Genomic DNA, 12,903 nt, shown 5'->3' with positions numbered 1-12,903 from the left:
AACCCAGGACCTCCGGCGTTCCGTGCAAGTGCTCTAACCAACTGAGCTAACCGTTCGAGTGACGTCTCGTTATAAAATCTTGTATGCTTTGTTCAACTCTCAGGTTGTGGCTTCATCTACATCTTTCTACATCTTCTCTCTACATCTTTTACCGCATTTATCACGCGGAGAGCTCAAAACAGTTCAGGATTGTAATGTGGATTCCATCACCGGACGTTTAAATACTAAATTCCACCACCATAATGTTGATATCTGGCATACCACAACTGAGTATTTTGCGAGAAACTTTTTGCCTCACACCTGCATTACTGGCTGCAGTTTTCTCGAACCGAATCGACTTACGGCAGCTCCCAATATTCAGTCTATCTCGAACTTGAGATAAAAATCGTAACTATCGTTGACTTTTCTGTCCCAATAAACTTATCAACGTTAACTCACCTTGCCATCCGTAAACGCTGTCTGTCAATGGGACGACGTATAGCTTACCAGCGATATAAAGATTGTACGGAAATTGCAATTCACGCGTCCCAATATAAGGCGATAAGAGTGACCATACATATAGCACACAATGTACTAATGTGATAATCTACTATAATCCACATAACAATCACAATGAACATTGTAAATATTATCTCATGAACCTTGCGCGTATTTGCTTAAACTTTCGAATTATATCTGTCGTTACAAAACGGAATGCGCATATAAGACAAGTACTAATAACCAAGACCAGTTTTTTTATTATAGTCTGTAGATATATCTGTTTGGTCGTTATAACAATGAATAAATAGAAACGTCTACGCTCTTTTTTTGAAGGTATTCAGGACGTATCATCCTGGAAATACCGCACAAGGAAGCTAATTCCACCTTCACACGACACGCCACAAATTAGGATATCATTCATTATTAATTATTATTATTCCGTATCAGATTCGAATACTACTGTATAAATATTTGTCTGAATCAATTATAGGTTATGGGTTGTCAAGCTATGGAAGGACCTATAAAAGTCACCTTGACAAAATTTATACGTTGCAATTGAGGATCCTAAAAACAATTGTACCGCCTAATATTAAAAAAAAAATCTCCAATAATTACCATAAACTATTTGAATATTGCAAAATCCTACCTTGTCACAATAAAATAAAATTCATAAAATTTCTTAGCACCTAAATGTTTATGCCTTTGTTTTGTTTTGTTTTTCTTCTGTATAATGAATATTTGTATGTAGTTTTAAGTTGTTTCATTTTTCTTTAAAAATAAGTAATTTAATTTAAGTAGTTAATTAAGTATTAAACTTTAAATTTAAATAATATTATATGTCTTCCGACGACCTTATTGTACACGGTAATACTCAAATGAGTTTATGTATGTACAATAATTGTGTTACCTATAATATGTTATTTGTTAATAAGAAATAAATAAATAAAAAAAAAAAAACCCACCATCTGGATGTGTGGCGGTCCTCCACAGTGCGGTTCCAAGGAGTTTTCTTCCTCGTACTACTAAGCTGTGGAATGAGCTTCCTTGTGCGGTGTTTCCGGGTCAATACGACATGGGAACCTTCAAAAAAAGCGCGTACACCTTCCTTAAAGGCCGGCAACGCTCTTGTGATTCCTCTGGTGTTGCAAGAGAATGTGAGCGGCGGTGATCACTTAACACCAGGTGACCCGTACGCTCGTTTGTCCTCTTATTCCATAAAAAAAAAACTTGGTTGTACGTGGAAGAAAGTTCCTTGAAAACCGCACTGCGGAGGCTCCACCTATGCCGCTCTACTTAGCTCTGAACCGTTAATAGGTTCTGGTCTCGAGAAATCATAGGAACTTTTTGGAACGTTTTTAAACTATAATTGTAAATATTTTTAATTTTGTGAATTCGCTCCTCCGTCTCGTCTAAATAAGGCTGCTTTTACATTATAAAATGAAGGTTAGAAATATTAAATTATTATGAAGTAGTGGACAAATCTGACGCAATGATTAGATTGTTATGGAGATTCAGTTTGCAGAACTCTTACAAGCAAAACTTAAATTTTCGTCCCTAAGGATTTATTTGTAATATGATACTAATAATATAACTAATATGGATACAAATGCCACTTTTGGATTTTTTTTAATTTATTATCAAAAAATTCCTTTTGTGTCCTATAGTAAATAGGCTAATAACATAAAAAAATATTTTTTAAATATAATTTTGTAAAATATTCTAATAACGTAACGCTAAACATTACGCCAATGTATAAATAAAAATAGCTGAGAAGTCTAGAAGGTAGTTCCGTTCAAACAAACAAAAAATTATTTAAATAATAAAATATAGCTTTTAAATTATAAAATTATATTTATTGTAGTATGTATGTACTATAGATTAAAAACATACACCAATTATAAGTAATGAAACCCGTTTAAATGCTGTAAATGAAAGTTAAAAATATGTAATGTGGAGTATGTGAACTTTAAATGATAAACTGAACTTATTATGACAGGCGACAGTTCATATTTGTTCATTGAACTATGACGTAACAATCAAGTGACCTAGATTTTAGCAGCCATTTTGTTTATTTAAAATTTTAAAAACAATTTTTTATAAGATAAATACTTCAAATAATTAATGCTAAATGAATTAAGGAACCAATAAGTAGTTTAAAAAAAACCGATAAAAAGTTTGTCTGAAGCCCCATTTCCTAAATTATAATAATCTTGCAGAAGTTGCAACCAAAATGTCGGGTTTTATTTATATATTTGGAAAACAAATACAGATACATGAAGAAGAATACAAGAATGTCTCCTTAAACAGTTTCACTAAGTACACTTAATATTTAAATTTACACTTAAATTACACTTAGTTGCAGACAACCAGTTAATAAATAAATCTAAAATAATGCAGTTGTAGGCATTGTTACAATTTAGAAAAAAAATTGTGATTTCTAACTCACTCTATTTGTGCCAGGATATGTTTTATTGTAAGTTTAAGAGGAACACGAAAACATATCTACATCATTAAATCTAGAGTAATGGAGAGCAAACATTCTGTACAGTGGCGTATGTATACCAGTAATTGTCCTGGTGTTTGAGAGATTAAATTAATTATTAGAGCATGTAGCACGGGCTGCTATATGAAAATCGATTAAATGAAGTAATTCTGAGGATATAATTTCACTCATACATATTTTTCCCAGAGTGACTAATTCAATTAAACTCTGTCGCTGGCATAAGCAATGTTTCAACAATGAAAGAATATTAAATTGTTTTAAGAGATTCTTGTAGTGGTTTCGACGTCTTTTAGTGGGTTGCGTAGTAAAACGTTGTATAAATAATACTACAAGAAATAAAGAAGACACTAGGAACACATATAATCAGTAAGTATTTTGTATTTTATTAATTACAATGAAAAATAACACGAAGCGTATGTTACAAAATTTGAAAGATACCATTGAGTGTCAAGATGCCACACTCACAATCTAATAGTTGCCGTAAAAAACAGCTATTGTTCTCAGGTAGTGCGGTATCCAGTTGCAGCGCAGCGGAGACCAGTCCTTAATCTAAGCAGCATAATTGTGAAGTTGTCAACAATATTGATTGCAACGAGTGTAATCGATGTTTATAAGTATTCTTGATTTGTTTAATACGTTTATCTTGACTTGTTTAGTAGATTTTGTAAATTTCTTATTTTCATTACATTATAGAATGGTTGTTTTATAACTTATATTTATTTTATGTAACTATTTCACACATAATTTAGCATGCGGTATTCACCTTAAAAGGTAATGCATTTAGTAATAAGACCCTTGTAAATTAGCAGTATAATTATAAATGTATTATTGTAATTACCACTGGTGAATCTAAATAAATAAATAAATGTCCACTCGTATTTTCCTTTTTTATGAATAATAATAAATTTTGTAACGTCAAAATATACTCAATTCTAGCGAATAAGCCCCACGCTCGTCACGTAATAAAAATATTCCGTTAGCCTGAAAATGAATTTCGAATAAAAGTGAATGTGAACAGAACTCGATGGAAAATTGTAAATTGTATTGATTCGAAGTCCGTATGGAGATATTATAATGTAATAAACAAGTTGAGATACTTTCACTATTTCACTGGTTTTAATAATTACTGTTACGATACGGTACGTCGATTAAAACTCCTTATATGTCACATAATACGTACACCTTAATTAATTGCTTGGTAATCACTTGGTAGACATGATGACAAATGCCTACTACCCGGTTATCTCTAGACCTGACGTCGATGACGTCACATCGTCGCTTTATTACGGTGCGCAAAACAAGCATCATTAGAATATTATTATTATTAATTAATAAAAATGACTAGTGGGAGGCTCCTTTGGACAAGATGCCGGCTAGATTATGGGTATCACATCTAGTAGCTAGTGAAATTATTAGGATCTATATTACAGTTCATAACCTGTTCAACCCATAGGGGTAATTATAAAATTACATATTAGAAAACGGGCCAATTACCAGTTGGAGGCTCCTTTGCACAGAAAGCCGGTTAGATTATGGGTACCAAAACGGCACCTATTTCTGCCATGAAACAGTTATGTGTAAACATTACTGTGTTTCGGTCTGAAGTACGCCGTAGCTAGTGAAATTATTGAGCAAATGAGACTTAACATCTTAAGTCTCAAGAAGTAGTGTAGCAATTTTAGTGCCGATCAGAATTTTTGGGTTTACTAAGAATCCTGAGCGGTACTGCATTAAAATGGGTAGGGAGTATCAATTACCATCGAACGTCCTGCTCGTCTTGTCCCTTATTTTCATAAAAAAAAACTATTTATTTTTTAGTATTATAGATTGATATAAAAGTGTTGTGTTGTGATGCTGGTCATTATTATTATAATGATGGAAAATCAATGAAAGAATCATGAATTAAGCAAAAAAAGTATTTAATTTTCTGGCAGTACTATTATAGAGTCACAGAACAACAGAAACTACATAATTATTAACCACAAAAGTCAAAACGTTACAATGAAAACTTCAAAAACAAAGCAGTGATAGCACGAAAATATCACGACATGTACCTGACTGTAATGAAACTGCGAACCGTACTGACGCAACAGGACAAGCAAGAGGGGGTGAGAGGGGCTTCACGTTACAGTGAGGACCAGAGATAATGTGACCGTGTAGTAATTAAGATGGATTCTGTCTCTTTTTCAGAAAATATTATTTCAGCTCTAACTTTAATTACTGTATTTATTAAGAAAATTTGTTAAATTCGAAATTCGTGACCAATGTTGATTTGTCAATGTGTGTGTAGCTATGGGTTAAATATTCAAAATAGTGAGGAGCTAATATCAAGCGTGGCTGACTTTTTACGACTTATCAATCAAAATACGTTACAGTCATTTTTTTTCTTTATTGATTTAGGGGCTTTTATACGTATGTACATGTCAGCCCCATTATAATGTAAGTACATTGAAACTAAAAAAAGAAAAACAAAATTCTTGACTTAACAAACTAAAAAAAACTTATCAAATCTGTTCAAACCAATAAGTCTTACAATTTTGTCTCTACTAGACTGAAATCGGACACATTCCTTTAATAAGTGCTCAACATCCTCAATTGTTCCACATGAAACACATAGAGGTGACTCCGCAATTTTCATCAAAAATTTAAACTTAACAATATGTTATGTTTTTAAAGTGATAACCCTCACTTCTAGGATTAATACATAAATAAAATTTTAAAAACAAAATTTTATGAACGATCCCGGGATTCGAACCCACGACCTCCGGCGCTCCGTGCCGGTGCTCTATCCAACTGAGCTAACCGTTCGAGTACCGGCTCGTTACAAAATTCCGTTTGGTTTTTGTTCAACTCTTTTTTGGAATTTTATAACGAGGAGGTACTAGAATAAAATTTTGTTTTTCAAATTTTATTTGTGAATTTAAACTTATTCAAAGACATGTGTCCGGATCTACGTTACAGTCATAATAGATTTGCTTTTCTTTTCCATCTTGATGTATCTCCGTTAGAGATGTTCGTCTCTCTCGTGCGTTTTGTCTGTCTAAACGCTAGTATATTGTCTATGTAAGTCTATGGGCAGTTCTAAAACAGCATAAAAATGTTATTACATTTAAAAGGCTTGACCTTAAATGTTTCTCGGTAAGGCCCGGTATCCACCAAAGCGGAGAGGAGAGGAGATGTATTTTGATAACTAATCAGATTTCGTTATTTCCACATCTCTCTGCTTAGCTTTGGTGGAAATGGATCAAGCGGAGAGGAGAGGAGATGTCTCATTTATGTATATAGTTAATTTCCTCTCTGCCGCGTCGAGCGAGTGGCAGAGAGGAGATGTGTGTAGGGGGGCCTTTCATAGACATCACTTGACTGATTTCGAGCTCTCACAGCTCACATCTCCTCTCCGCTTTGGTGGAAATAGCCTGATAGCTTCGCGGCTTATCTCTTTTTTTTATGGAAATAAGGGACTAGATGAGCAGGACGTTCAGCTGATGGTAATTGATAAGCCCTACCCATTACAATGTAGTGCCGCTCAGGATTCTTGAAAAGCCCAATAATTTTGAGCGGCTCTACAATTGTGCTCGTCACCTTGAGACATAGTCTCATTTGCCCAGTAATTGCATTAGTTACGGCGCCCTTCAAACCGAAACAAAGTAATGTTTACACATTACTTGCTTAACGACAGAAATAGGCGAGTTTTGGTACCCATAATCTAGCCGGCATCTTGTGCAAAGAAGCATCCCACTCTCCTCTCGTCTCCTATCCGCTTTGATGGATACCGGGCCGTACACATCCTTTTATTACTGCAGGAATCTTTTTATGTGATTATAGACTCTTTCAACGCATCGTATTAATTTGAAACTTTGCTCACTTAGCAAAAGCCGATGACAAAGCAATAATTGAAATAGTCCGTTCCATTATCCTTATTACGATCGTTAATTTAGCGATGTTTTTATATCCGACACCCGGTGGTGTCCTTGTACTAAAGACCAAGGCATGTCTTTAATGCGCACAATAAATATCGATTCTTCGTTAGTACGAAATTTGAAGTTTAAAGAATTAAAAATCAATAATTACTAAAAAATATAGTTTAATAGAAAAACAAACTATAAGTAGCAAATTTTCAATTTCTCTAAATTGCGAACAGCATGATTATGAACAATAAGATATCTTCAAAATGATTCTATTACAACCAAAATCATTCTGAATACAATATTTTTTATTGAAGGAGGATAAACTTGCACACGAGTCACCTGGTAAGTGACCACCGTTGCCTAAACACCACAGGAATCACAGGAGCGTTGCCAGCATTTTAGAAAGGTGAACGCGCTTTTTTTAAGGAACAAACTAAAATTTAATTCATATTAATATTGGTTAATAGATAAATAAAAACACACCAAGGCATGTACAATGTTGTGTGAAAGTTTCAATAACATCGATAGGGTAGTTTGGAGGATTTGCCTTTTTAGCAATAAACGAACATAATTTTTTTTAATAAAAAGATTAATTAAAAACAATCCGAAATACGAATAAACATATTGATCGATAAAGAACTTTAGAATATTTGAGGTTTTGAACATATGCAAGATTTGATTTTTTTGATTAAATTTTTTTTATATTTAAAAATGTGTGTTGCCAGTGATGACCTACGGAATGCAGACGTGGTCGCTAGCTATGGGCCCTAATAGAAAGCTCATGGTCGCTCAGAAGGCTATGGAGAGGGCTATGCTCGGAGTTTCCCTGCGAGATCGAATAAGAAATGAGGAGAACCAAAGTTACCGACATAGTCCAAATGATTGCGAAACTGAAGTGGCAGTGGGCAGGGCACATAGTTCGACAGACAAATTCCGTTCGGGCAGTAAAGTCTTCGAATGGCGACCACGTACCGGAAGGCGCAGTGCTGGTAGGCCCCCCACAAGATGAACCAATGATGAAGGCAGCGCAGGACCGATCATCGTGGAAATCTTTGGGGGAGGCCTTTGTCCAGCAGTAGACGTCTTCCGGTTGATGATAATGATGATATTTAAAAATATATTATAAGTAGATTATACATAGTTATGTATGTTTATTGTAATGGATAATAAGGTTATGAGTGAGCCAACTGTAGTGAGTTGTGTAATAGGGGCTAGTTCAGTGTTTATAAACAATAATTATTGAACAATGGCAGGTAGAGAGGATGTTTGACGAAAATATCTCATGCGCAGCTACGAATTGGGCTATAAGTTTCCAAAGTGGAAAATAATTTGAAACGAAACAATTTGGAGAAGAATAATACTTTGTTTAGTGGGGATTTCAATTTATTACGAAATTCAAAAGAATGGATAAACGTTTGTCTGGTAAAGGTAAACTATAACATAGGGACATGACTTTCTTAATGAGACCGTAGATTAGGAATGGAGCGACCACCGTTAGGCTATTAAATAATAAATTTTATGGTACGACAAACGAAACCAGTGGGTTTTCCAGAAATTCAGTGGAATTTCTTGCGCCCATTCTTCTCATGTCTGAGGCAGTGTGATTTACAATAAGTGATTTTAAATCCTATTTTGAATAAAAATATTGGAATTTGAATTTATATTGATAATAGTGCAAGTACGCACTATTAATTTTTTACTCAAATCCATCCACTATTACACCTAGACTTTATATTGAAAAAAAATCATCCGGCAACGAACATCCTATCAAAATCCGAAGCCGTAGGCCGTCGTAAAATGCCTCATAAATCCGCCATAATTAAGAAATCTTTGCCAAACTCATATTGTGTTTTTAGTAAACGCGAAGTAAAGTTATTCCAAATTTAAAACTTTTTGTCACTATCTATCTTTTGTCAATACAGAATTACATGACAGGGAGAAGTTATTTTAATCTTTGAGTAACTAAACATTACGTTTATAAGACAGATAGTGTTTGAAACGAAGTGGAAGAAAAATATGTATTACTATTTCTCTAGAGTGTATGTAAGTGTGCTTGGCCTTACTATTAACATACTCAAGGTAGTAAAGAAGTGAAGAAAATATATAAAATTAGTTCACAGACAAATAATAACTTAAAGAAAACATCTTTTTACACAATCATAAAATCAGTTACAGTAATCATTGCACATTTCCGCAACAAAGCTCATAAAATATTGTTTGGTTATTTTTCTTAAGTACCTATATTTAAATACATAAAAATATATATTATACTGCATTTTAATGCACAGTACTATAAAACTGTACTTACATCGTTGAGGTTTTTATTCAAAGTAGTGGTCGCTCTGAGCTCGACCATAATTCATTTAATTATTAAGTTTGTACTTAAGTACATACTTATAAATAAGGGTTTATTAGCTGTCAAAGACCTTTATAATGTAAGTATATTTACCAGTGGGAGGCTCCTTTGCACAGGATACCGACTAGATTATGGGACCCACAATGGCGCCCATTTCTGCCGTGAAGCAGTAATGTGTAAACATTATTGTGTTTCGGTCTGCAGGGCGCCGTACCTAATGAAATTACTGGGCAAATGAGACTTAACATCTTATGTCTACAGGTGACGAGCGCAGTTGTAGTGCCACTCAGAATTTTCGAGGTTTTTCAAGAATCCTGAGCGCCACTGCATTGTAACGGGCAGGGCGTATCAATTACCATCAGTTGAAAGTCCTGCTCGTCTCGTCCCTTATTAGCATAAAATAAAATGTTATCTGTCACTCAAGCAGTAGTGTGTATAATATTTATATTAATTACGTTAATGTATTTAGAAGGCATTTTATATATAAATGGATTTATTCACTTCTCCTCTACTAATATAAGCATTAACTGTGTTAAATTTCACGTTAACCGTTCGCCCAATTTATTTAAAAAGGGGTAGGTACAATGCTTTCGCTTTCCGTATTAATCCAAAATATAAAATTCTCATGTCGCGGTGTTTGTAGTTAAACTCCTTCGAAACGGCTTGACCGATTCTCATGAAAATTTGAGTGCATATTGGGTAGGTCTGAGAATCGGACAACATATATTTTTCATCCCCCTAAATGTTAAGAGTGGTCCATACGATTTTTTTTTTAATTTATTTGATTATGAGTCAGCATTAAAAAATACATACAACTTCAAACTTTCACCCATCTACGATCAACAGTTACTTTTGTAACGCGATTTTAATATCGGCAATACAACGTTTGCTGGGTCCAGCTAGTATTGATATAAAATTTACAGTTATCATACTTTGAAAACAAATATCTCAGGCAATGTGAAACGTAATCTGCGTTCAAAATGTGAATAAGTCTGCATTAATTACCTTAATTGAATAAGGCCTTTGTAATCGATTAGTGTAAAACCGTCAATTAACCACAAATATCTGCATAATAAACTTGGCTTTTACGCTGATCAACAAAACCATTGTTTTAACATCACGATTTACAAATAATTCCAAAATACTTCATAAATTACTTTTATTAATAACTACAATATGTAGTTTTTGGACTTACTTACTAAAATAATTGATATTGATAAAAAATATTCGATTACCTTGTTCGATTTAACTTCCGATGTTAAAACGCACGTGTTATTTCGCGATCGCCACAAGGAAGCGCGTGTTAGTCAAGCACCCGCAGTCAAAACTAAACTTAAACACACTTAACAATCCCCTCCCAGCTAACTTAAAAAGTAAAAGTGGTTTCCGTGTCCTGAAGGCGCGGTCGACCTCCCAGCCCTGACTTGTTAAAACATATTTCGAACTCATAATAATGTTTTGTGTTCACTTTTGTTTTATTTTAGACAAGGTTAATGTTAAATACACATTTATTTTTAAATGCTATTATTACAGTTATATGAGATCTGGGCTGATAATTATATCGTAACTTTGTTAAGGCTTTTTATATAGGCACTAGTTTAATATAGGTCCGCTTAGTTATTTCCTGCTACAAAACTTGATATATTTTTATATTACAGAGGGCAAACTGGCATGCGGTTATTCTGAACAAAGTAAATACCTTAGATAATTTATGTGTCGAGATAGAGCCTTTAAAGAGGACAGGATTATTACTTTAGTGTGCGTCACAAGCTACGTCTTACACTCACGTTTTTCTATATCACTTTATGTTAGTGTGCATGTAATGTTCAAAATAGAGGTTAACAGTCAACCTCATTTTTTTTTAAATGTTTTCACAGCAGTCTATCTAGGCGTATAAATGATCTAACGTAAATAAAACAGCCCTTTAGGAAATCTGCAATAATAAAGTAAATAAGAGTTCTTAGTAATTTGATTTTTAACAACATGGCTATTTTCTTAGCGCTTCATTTAAAAAAAATCGTCCTTTTTTTTTAAATAATGCATGTACACGATATACTTTGGTAACGATAGATTCTTTGGTCCATTAATCCACAAAATTCGACTGAAGAAGGTTGAAATAATAAAGTATCTAAAAATTGTCGCATTAAAGAGAAGTTAAGCAATTCCTTTTCATAAAAATGACATTTCATATTCCAGCTATATTTACGACAGACAGTGTGTCTAACAACACATTTCTAAATAAAACAATATGAAAATGCCGCTGTGTTTTTTCCATAAATACACACGCCTGCTTAAGAATATAATATGTATGATTTCTTTATAAGGATATAATCTAATATATAAAATTCTCGTGTCATTGTGTTAAACTTTGAACTCCTCCGAAACGGCTTGACCGATTCTCATGAAATTTTGAGTGCATATTGGGTAGGTCTGAGAATCGGACAACATCTATTTTTCATCCCCCTAAATGTTAAGGGTGGTCCACACGATTTTTTTTTTTAATTTTTTGACTTTTTTTTAAATTTATTTGTTTATGAGTCAGCATTATAAAATACATACAACTTCAAATTTTCACCCATCTACGATCAACAGTTACTTTTGTATCGCGATTTTAATTTCGGCAATACAACGTTTGCTGGGTTAGCTAGTACTTTTATAAAAATCTATAGTCATACAGTAGGTATGTAGGCTTGGCTGTTGTCGAGAATTTACTTACAAATAACTCCAGTTATTAAGAGTAACTAGGACCTTATTTGAAGAAAAAAAACACAAATATAGTTAAACCATGAATATGTGAAAAAAAGTTATTGCCACGTTACTGTAATTAATTAATTATTTAATTACGAGTGCCACTGAGAATTTTTGGGGTTTTCAAGAATGCTGAGCGGCACTGCATTGTTATGGGTAGCGCGTATCAGTTTCTTCATATAAAACAATTTGGCTTTACTAGGGGACGCTCGACTACGGATGCAGGTGTTGAACTCATCAGGAATATTTTTGAGGCCTGGGAGGAATCACAGAATGCACTTGGTATCTTCTGTGATTTATCTAAGGCTTTTGATTGTGTTCAACATTCAACGCTGGTCAGGAAGCTATGCCACTATGTACCACCACTTAAATAATAGGATTCAGAGGGTCGAGGTGAATGGCAGGAGATCTCCTGGGACTCCTCTCGGTATGGGGGTACCACAAGGGTCTATTCTTGGACCCTTCCTCTTCCTAATTTATATAAATGATCTACCAAACCTTGTAGAAAAAAAACACAAGGTGGTATTGTTTGCGGATGACACTTCACTTATATTCAAAGTGAAACGAAGCCAAGTTTTATATGACGAAGTAAAGAATGCTCTATCTCTGAATCGGAATCTGCTATATTAGTATACTTTAGTTATTTTCATAGTATTATGTCCTATGGTATATTGTTATGGGGCAGTGCGGCCGATATTAATACTATCTTTGTGCTGCAGAAGAGGGCTATTCGCGCGATTTATAACCTAGGTCCTAAAGAATCATTAAGAGAAAAATTTAAAGAAATAAACATTTTGTCTGTTGCTTCTCAATACATTTTTGATAATGTTTTGTATGTTCATAAGCACATTGAGGAATTTTCTAGAAACTGTGACATTCATAATGTTAACACGAGGAACAAACATAAA

At 33.8% G+C, this 12,903-nt stretch overlaps 1 protein-coding gene across 1 annotated transcript in view; it reads right to left on the bottom strand.

Annotated features, from left to right (window-relative positions):
• The window catches only part of LOC126966819 (protein yellow-like), a 52,784-nt gene extending 42,164 nt beyond the window's left edge, over positions 1 to 10,620 (bottom strand). The window contains exon 1 of the mRNA XM_050811076.1: positions 10,483 to 10,620. The gene's annotated coding sequence lies outside the window, so the exon portion shown is untranslated. The remainder of the gene's footprint in view (positions 1 to 10,482) is intronic.
• Positions 10,621 to 12,903: the final 2,283 nt, after the last annotated feature.

This window comes from Leptidea sinapis, chromosome 11 (genome assembly GCF_905404315.1).
Source record: "Leptidea sinapis chromosome 11, ilLepSina1.1, whole genome shotgun sequence".
In the NCBI taxonomy this organism is placed as follows: domain Eukaryota; kingdom Metazoa; phylum Arthropoda; class Insecta; order Lepidoptera; family Pieridae; genus Leptidea; species Leptidea sinapis.
Note: the sequence above shows the minus strand (reverse complement) of the source record. Positions and strands in the feature narration are given on the sequence as shown.